This window comes from Protopterus annectens, chromosome 3.part0 (genome assembly GCF_019279795.1).
Source record: "Protopterus annectens isolate FY-2018-M chromosome 3.part0, PAN1.0, whole genome shotgun sequence".
NCBI classification, from domain to species: Eukaryota; Metazoa; Chordata; order Ceratodontiformes; family Protopteridae; genus Protopterus; species Protopterus annectens.
Window position 1 is genome coordinate 529,880,217 of NC_056731.1, and position 7,500 is coordinate 529,887,716.

Genomic DNA, 7,500 nt, shown 5'->3' on the forward strand with positions numbered 1-7,500 from the left:
AAGTGGTAGAAGAGTAGTGAAGGAGATTTATGGCTGCAAACAGTGTGAAGTCATTGCAGCACACTGAAATTTAAATTCTGCAGCTATAGATAGATAGTACAGGCAATATCTATGAGAATGCTAAATCCACTTTGTTTACCCCTGAACATGCACCCCCCAAAAATAAAAGTTATATACACATTTTTCACTTTTAAAATTACTTCTTGCAAGTCATCACTAAACAGCCACTATATAAAAGATTACAATGCATGGAGACCCCACTGTTCCACATTTTACCTCTGAGCACAGCATTAAAAAGAAAAATAGAAATAAAACCTATAGCACTAATTTACCCACACAAAGAAGAAATAAATAAATGTCCCAATAGCAGCACAGCCATATTTGCACTATAAACAAACGAAAAACATCCTGGGCAAAAAAACAAAACTAGAAACAACAAACTGCACCACTGGGCAGTCATGTGAGGCTTCTTCAGTTGAAAAACGGATCCAAGCTGAACTTAAAGTAAATCCTTTATTGTGTACAAAAATACAGTTCAGTGCATACAGGTGGCATTTTCCTTTATCATGCACTTTCATCCCGAATGCCGTCAGGACTTCATCAGACTGGGCAATCATGTGAGGCTTCTCCAGCTGAAAAATGGATCCAAGCTGAACTTAAAGTAAATCCTTTATTGTGTACAAAAATACAGTTTAGTATATACAGGTCGCATTTTCCTTTATCATACACTTTCATCTCGAATGCCGCCAGGACTTCATCAGACAAAAATGGTGATCCCTGTGTTCTGCTTCATTTAAATACTAGATGAGTGTCACATGGTAAGGAATCCATTAGTTAATGCTATAGTGTCTCCCGCATAAAAAAAACATTAGGGAGCTAGTGAGTAAGGTGAATAAAATGTATAAAAAATATATAAAATATGTTAAAATGAACTAAAATACAACCCCAAGTTTAAAAATAATTATAAACACACATAATGTTACTACTGATAAAATCCATACATTTATTGTTTTCAAGTGAAAACAAATGGTTTGTAAAGTAACATGTATATTAATATTGAATGTAAAAATATAAAGAATCCTAATATTAAAAATAATTACTCCAACGTGCATATGATATAAAATAGTGCATATAAACAGAACACAGGGATCACCATTTTGTTCTGATGAAGTCCTGAGTATTCGGGACAAAGGTGCATGATAAAGGATCATACCACCTGTATGTACTAAACTAATTGTGTACACAATAAAGGATTTACTTTACTTTTGGCTTGGATCTGTTTTCCAATTGGAAAAATCTTACATGATTGCCCAGGGATGCAGTTTGTTGTTTCATATTCACACTATACCCAAAGCAGTGCAACTTAACTTCTTGAAAATGGCATTAAATATAAATAAAATAAAATACACATTTCCATAGAAAAAATGTGAACTATCCAGAAGCTTTTCCATCTGCAAAAGCAAACTATCCTTAAACAGCTATGATACTGTCCATTAGTAATATATCAAGTGCACTGCATCTACCCCTGAACATTGCCCCAGCAGAAAAAAAGTTACACACACACACACACACACACACACACACACACACACACACACACACACACACACACACACACACACACATACTTTCCTCTTTTAAAATGACTGCTTATAGAGTATCCTAAAACAACCATTTATTTCTTTAAATAAAGTACAGCGCCCCCAAAAAAGAGAATCATATGTACCCTTTTTTACACCTACTTGCAAAGGCCAAAACGACCAACTGTTAAGTGCCCCCATTTACTTCTGATCATTAAAAATGTAAAAATTAATTAAAACACAATATTCACATTTAAGTTAAAGCATGGACATTATCAACACAGATATAGGTAATTTCCAAACACTTGACCCTACTCAGTTTGGATTTGTCAAAGGAAGATCATGCCTGTTAAACCTGGTGGACTTCTTCGAGAAAATCACCAAAGCCCTTGATGAGGGAAAATCTGTGCAAACAGCCTACCTAGACTTAGCCAAGGTGTTTGACACTACCCCCCCCCCACTCAAGCATCATTGGCAAACTCACCAGCTAGGTATCAACCCTTACATCGTTAGATGGGTCGCTAACTGGCTAACTGACAGAACCCATATGGTCAAAATAGAGGAATCTACCTTTAACAACAGACCTGTAACCAGTGGTGTTCCATAGGGATCAGTCCTGGGACCTCTACTGTTTGGAATCTATTTCTCCAAAGTACAAGCAAAATCTAAAGGTTTGTAGCGGACAAAGTTTGCTGATGACTGCAAACTGGGCGCAGTCATAGAAACTCCAAATTATGTCAACATCCTACAGGAAGGTCTTACACAAACAAATGATTGGTGCCAAAATCATGGTCTTAAACTCAATGCAAAAAAGTATTATCATCCCTTTCAGTAACGGCGATGTTCTTGCTAACTACCATAGCAATAGCAACACCTTAAGTACGTACTCAGTGGTGAGAGACCTGGGCAAACAGGTTGGCAGCAACCTTATCTTTGATCACCATGTCTCCACAGTGGTAAGAGAGGGCATTTTATGTTGCTCATCTCATAAGGGCATTGCCTCCAGAAAAAAGAAGTTATAACTTCCCTGTACTCTTCCTTCATCAGGCCAATAATTAAGTATAACATCCTAGTTTTTATGTACATTTCCAAGCACCTGCAGCAATTGGAGAAACCACAAATGTTCCTCACATGGAAAATTCAAGGTCTTTAGTATCTGTCCTACGTGTATCATCTGAAATCATTGTCACTTTATTCTGCTTCATACAGACTACTCAGAGGTGATCTCTTCTTGTATACAAGGCAATCTCTGACCCTGCTTTATTGGAAATGCTGCATCGCTGTAAGTCAAATGGTACGTGGGTTACTCTATAGACAATAACATGATATGTGACATTAATGTAGCCTGCTGGAGGGACAGATTTGTCACCCGGAGGTTACCACAACTTTGGAACAGGCTCCCACTTCATGTCAAACAGAGCACCTCATTGGCCTTCTTCAAACACAATCTGGACGATTGGATGGGGTAACTATAAATTCACCCCAGGGGTTCCACCTTTGTCCCTCTTGGACAGGGGCAATAAATGCTGATCATGGAAATAAGGGTAGAACTTGGCTAGGCTTGTAATGGCCCTAGGGCCATTAGCCCAGTAACTTCCTATGATCCTGTGATCCTATTAAAATACTATTTGTACTTACCACTGCAATTATAGTCTTTACTGGGCTGGCTGGACTGGCTTCCCAGGGGACTGGCATGCTGGCTTGACTTCACAGGGGACTGGCATGTTAGCTTGACTTCCCAGGGGGCTGGCTTGGCTTCCCTGGCAGCTGGCTTGGCCTCCCAGGAGACTGGCTTGATGGCTTTCTTCCCAGAGGACCGGCTTCCTGAAATGACTTGCTGGCATGGCTTCCTCCCAGGGGACCAGCTTGCTGGCTGACTGGAGTGGCTTGTTGGTTTCCCTTCTGGCTCCTTGATTGCTAGAAAAAAACAAATCTCATTCCTTCTTTAAGAAAGCTTTCTTCTGAGTGTAGAAGTGCTTATAAAACGCTCTCTACACCTGTGGGCTTTGTAGGACATTTCCTGCCCAATACCCACCCCTTCATGAAATGCAGCCAATAGCTGCATGAGTTTAAACACTCTGACCTAGAAGGGAACAGCTCTGCCTGTAGGTCTGAGTTGGTGATGTAACTGAATTGCCGTGGAAAAGTTGGAAGTAAGTGTAGCTTTTCAAAAGAGATTCAGCGCTTCAACAAACCGTGATTTTCTAAAGACCCATTGCTTTATCCACTGGGTAAGAGGATTATTTAATCCAACCCATGAATGTACCATTGTTAATGGGACAGGTAGAAACCTTAGTTTTGGCACAAGGTAGTAGGTTAAAAATGCACAGCAAAAGTAGGTAAATGTATATGAGTTTGCTTGTGAATATTTACCAACATTAATAAATAATCTAACTTCATTGATATGTGCTATTGCCTCTAAACTGGAGGTGTCACTCTATGTATATTAAACCTAGAGGGTGTTTTTTAAAGTTGGCATTTAGTCATTCAACCATGGATTTCATGCACGTGGAAGATTTTTCAATTTTCACACAAACTAGTGAGCAGTTAAGTTGCAATTAAATGTCTGTCAACATATTACCTAGAAATCAAGGGAAAGAAGACAAGCAAACTGGAGACAGCATGAAAAAGGGGGTGGCAGGTTTCATGCTTCTCATAAAATTCTATTTTATAAGGGTTGAGTATTCTTCATATCTCATAATGCATGGTTTTGTTTATAGGTTTCAGTGAGTAAAGTACATGGAATTTAATGCTGATATTAATAGCAAATGTATTTCTTCAGCAGATTACTTTACATTATTGTTTGTATGTGATTTTTACATAGGTGCCATAAAGTAGTTTGCAAAGAATTGAAATACTCCATATATAGACTGACTACAGTAATCAGTATTTCTATTTAAAGAGAAATAAACCACACCAAGGTTTTCAATGGAAACTAGACTGAAAACCATCTGCTATAAAACAGACACCTGTAGGAAACATAGGTTTCTTAGATTATTTCCCCCTTACATTTTTATTTCTTACTCTTCTTTGTTCATAGGTAGGTACTAGGCTATCTGCCCGAAGGCATTTATAAGCCTAGCTGGAATGTGTTGGCTTTTGCCGCCCCCTTAGGTTAGTTCCCTGTGCTCTGTCCAGCAGAGCCATTGAAGTGATCCCTAGGGTAAATTTTCTGTTTTTCATCCACTCGCCAAGGTTTCTCTTGAAGAGGGTTAGCAGGGAGCTCTGCCTAATGTAGATCGGAATCTTGTTCCAGAGCATGGGAAGTCTCTGGGACAGGAATCTATCCCTCCAGCACATCCTATTTATTGTTGTGGTGAGGTTTAGATCCCTGGAGCGTGTGGCTCAAGGGGATATGGTTTTCTTTAGGTGGAGCATGTCCATCAATTCTGGGTTGGGCATAGCCTTGTATGTCAGGCAGAGATCACCTCTGAAACAAATTAAACAGCCTCTGCAACACTCAAACCCAGGACCCAGCACGCTATAGCCAAAGTGATTTACCACTAAACCATGTCAGATATTTACACTTTATAGTGCTTATTTTTCTGCAGTGATTTAAAGTATGAAAAGTTCTGGTTATGGGAACAGTGTCTCCAATATTCAGTTCTCAGATTTGAAAGCCATTGACATTGAGAAAGGTATAGAGACAAGTATTTCTATTTACAGAAATAAAGCATTTTAATGTTTTGAAGATTAAACACCCACTGCCATAAAACAGATGTGTAGGAAAGATAAGTTTTTTTTGGTTTATGTTCCTTAAGTGTCTTCTATTTTGAGTGTGGCTAGCGCTGTTTATTTTGTGCACTCATTTAAAGTATTAAGTTCTGTTTGGGGAGAACACAGTCTCACCTAGCCAGTCCTCAGATTTGGAAGCTATTTACCTGAGACAAAATGAAGAAGTAGAGACCAGTACATTTAATTAAAGAGAAGAAAAGCATTCCAGTATTTTCAAGAGAGCTCAGACTGAATATCCCCAGACTTAAAACAGTCTCTTTTGTTGGAAAGGTAAGTTTCTTGGTGTTTTAAGTATTACAAGTTCCAGTTAGGAGAGAACACCATTAACACTTTTTCCCTTAGAACTGCTCTATCTCTCAATTTGAACACCATATTCTCATTCTAAGGTCCTTCACTGGTCCAATTAAGTAATCCTACAAGTTAGCACTATTAAATCATAAGCACTACTTACTCTTATACTCTCTACGATTACCCTGTCCCCTATTGGTCCGTCTTAAATTCAGTTTCCCTATATTACTCTAGCATGTCCAAAGGTCAGTCAATGGTTTCCTCTCCAGTCCAGCTGGTGAATCTGGGAATTTTGAGGCACTGTTACAACTGTCTCATGTACACGGACAACCCTCTCCTCCTCCAAACAGGTTCAAATATATGTGAGAGATGCAACTATTTAGCCAAACTGGAGGCTGAGCTCTCTCATCTCAAAACTGGTGTAACCAGTCAGGAGGAGAAGGTAACCTCACACAACACAATTCCAGTATCACATAGTCCCACCACATCAGCGAACCAGACACATAAATACACAAAAACATACTCGGAGGCTCTAAATAAAAATCTACCTAAGCAACAGAGACCTCCAAAGCAGACATCCAAGCAAACGCTACCTCAAAACAAAACACGCATAACACATAGCCCACAAAGTCAGTGTGCCAAGCAGCCACAGCCCTTAAGGCTGAATAACACACCTGATACTCTTGTAATAGGTGACTCTATTGTCAGACACACTGACGTCCCACTCACCAGGCTGAATAAAGAGAAGGTCACGGTGAGCTGCCTGTCGGGTGCTAGGATCCGCCACATAACGCAAGCACTCAGGTCACTCCAAAGCAAATACAAATATGACTCAGTCATTGTACATGCTGGTGTGAATGACCTGAGACGCACCTCCCTGGACTACATGAAAAGAGACATAGAGGAGCTCTCTGATCATGTAGCCCAGGCTGGTATGACCCTGACCTTGAGCAGCATCTTACCCTCACCTAGAATGATGCCACAGTACAAAGACAAAATGATCGATTTTAACAATTGGCTAAAATTTTGGTGTCATTCAAAGGGGATCCAGTGTCTGTCAGCCTGGGATGACATGCTCGACAAGCCACATTGCTTCGCTAGGGACGGCTTGCACCTCTCACCACTGGGCTTTCGGATATTGGCAAAGGCTCTTGCCACCCCCATAGTGCCTTTTTTAGGCAAGGCTCAAAAGTCAAACCCACCCCCATAGACAGCACAAGGAACAAGAAACTAAGGGTAATGCTGCTAAACGCCAGAAGTCTTAACCTCAAGATGCACGCACTCGAAGCTCTCCTCAGTATGGAGAACATCGATATCTGTGCAGTGACAGAAACCTGGTTCAAGGCTCCAGAGAGCACTCCAGCACTACCAAGCTATACCTCGTATCATGTTTTTCGGCCCCAAAACCCGGACCGAACCACAAAATGAGGGGGAGTTTCCATATTTATCAAGGATATCCACACCTCCAGGTTAGTGGCATTGCACGAAGTATCAGAGACCATCCATGTGCAACTAACAGTGGGCAAGACTGCTTTTCAGTTTATAGCATCCTACAGACCACCCTCTCAAAGCCAGGAATCCCATTCGACTTTCCTGAAAACATTGGAGAATATGAAGATCTCTCCGAACACCATTATATTGGGCGACTTCAACTACCCAAACATTGACTGGGAGCACTACTCAAGCCCCAGCACCTTAGCCCAAAGATTCCTGGAAATTATAAACTCAAATGCTATGGAACAACTAGTCACCACTCCCACAAGAGGGGACAACATACTAGACCTGATCATTACCAACATGGGGACTCTATGCTCCACAGCAGAAGTATATCCCTCATTGGTAAGATCAGACCATAAATTAATTTCACTGGATGTCCACATCCCGACCCCACCCCCAG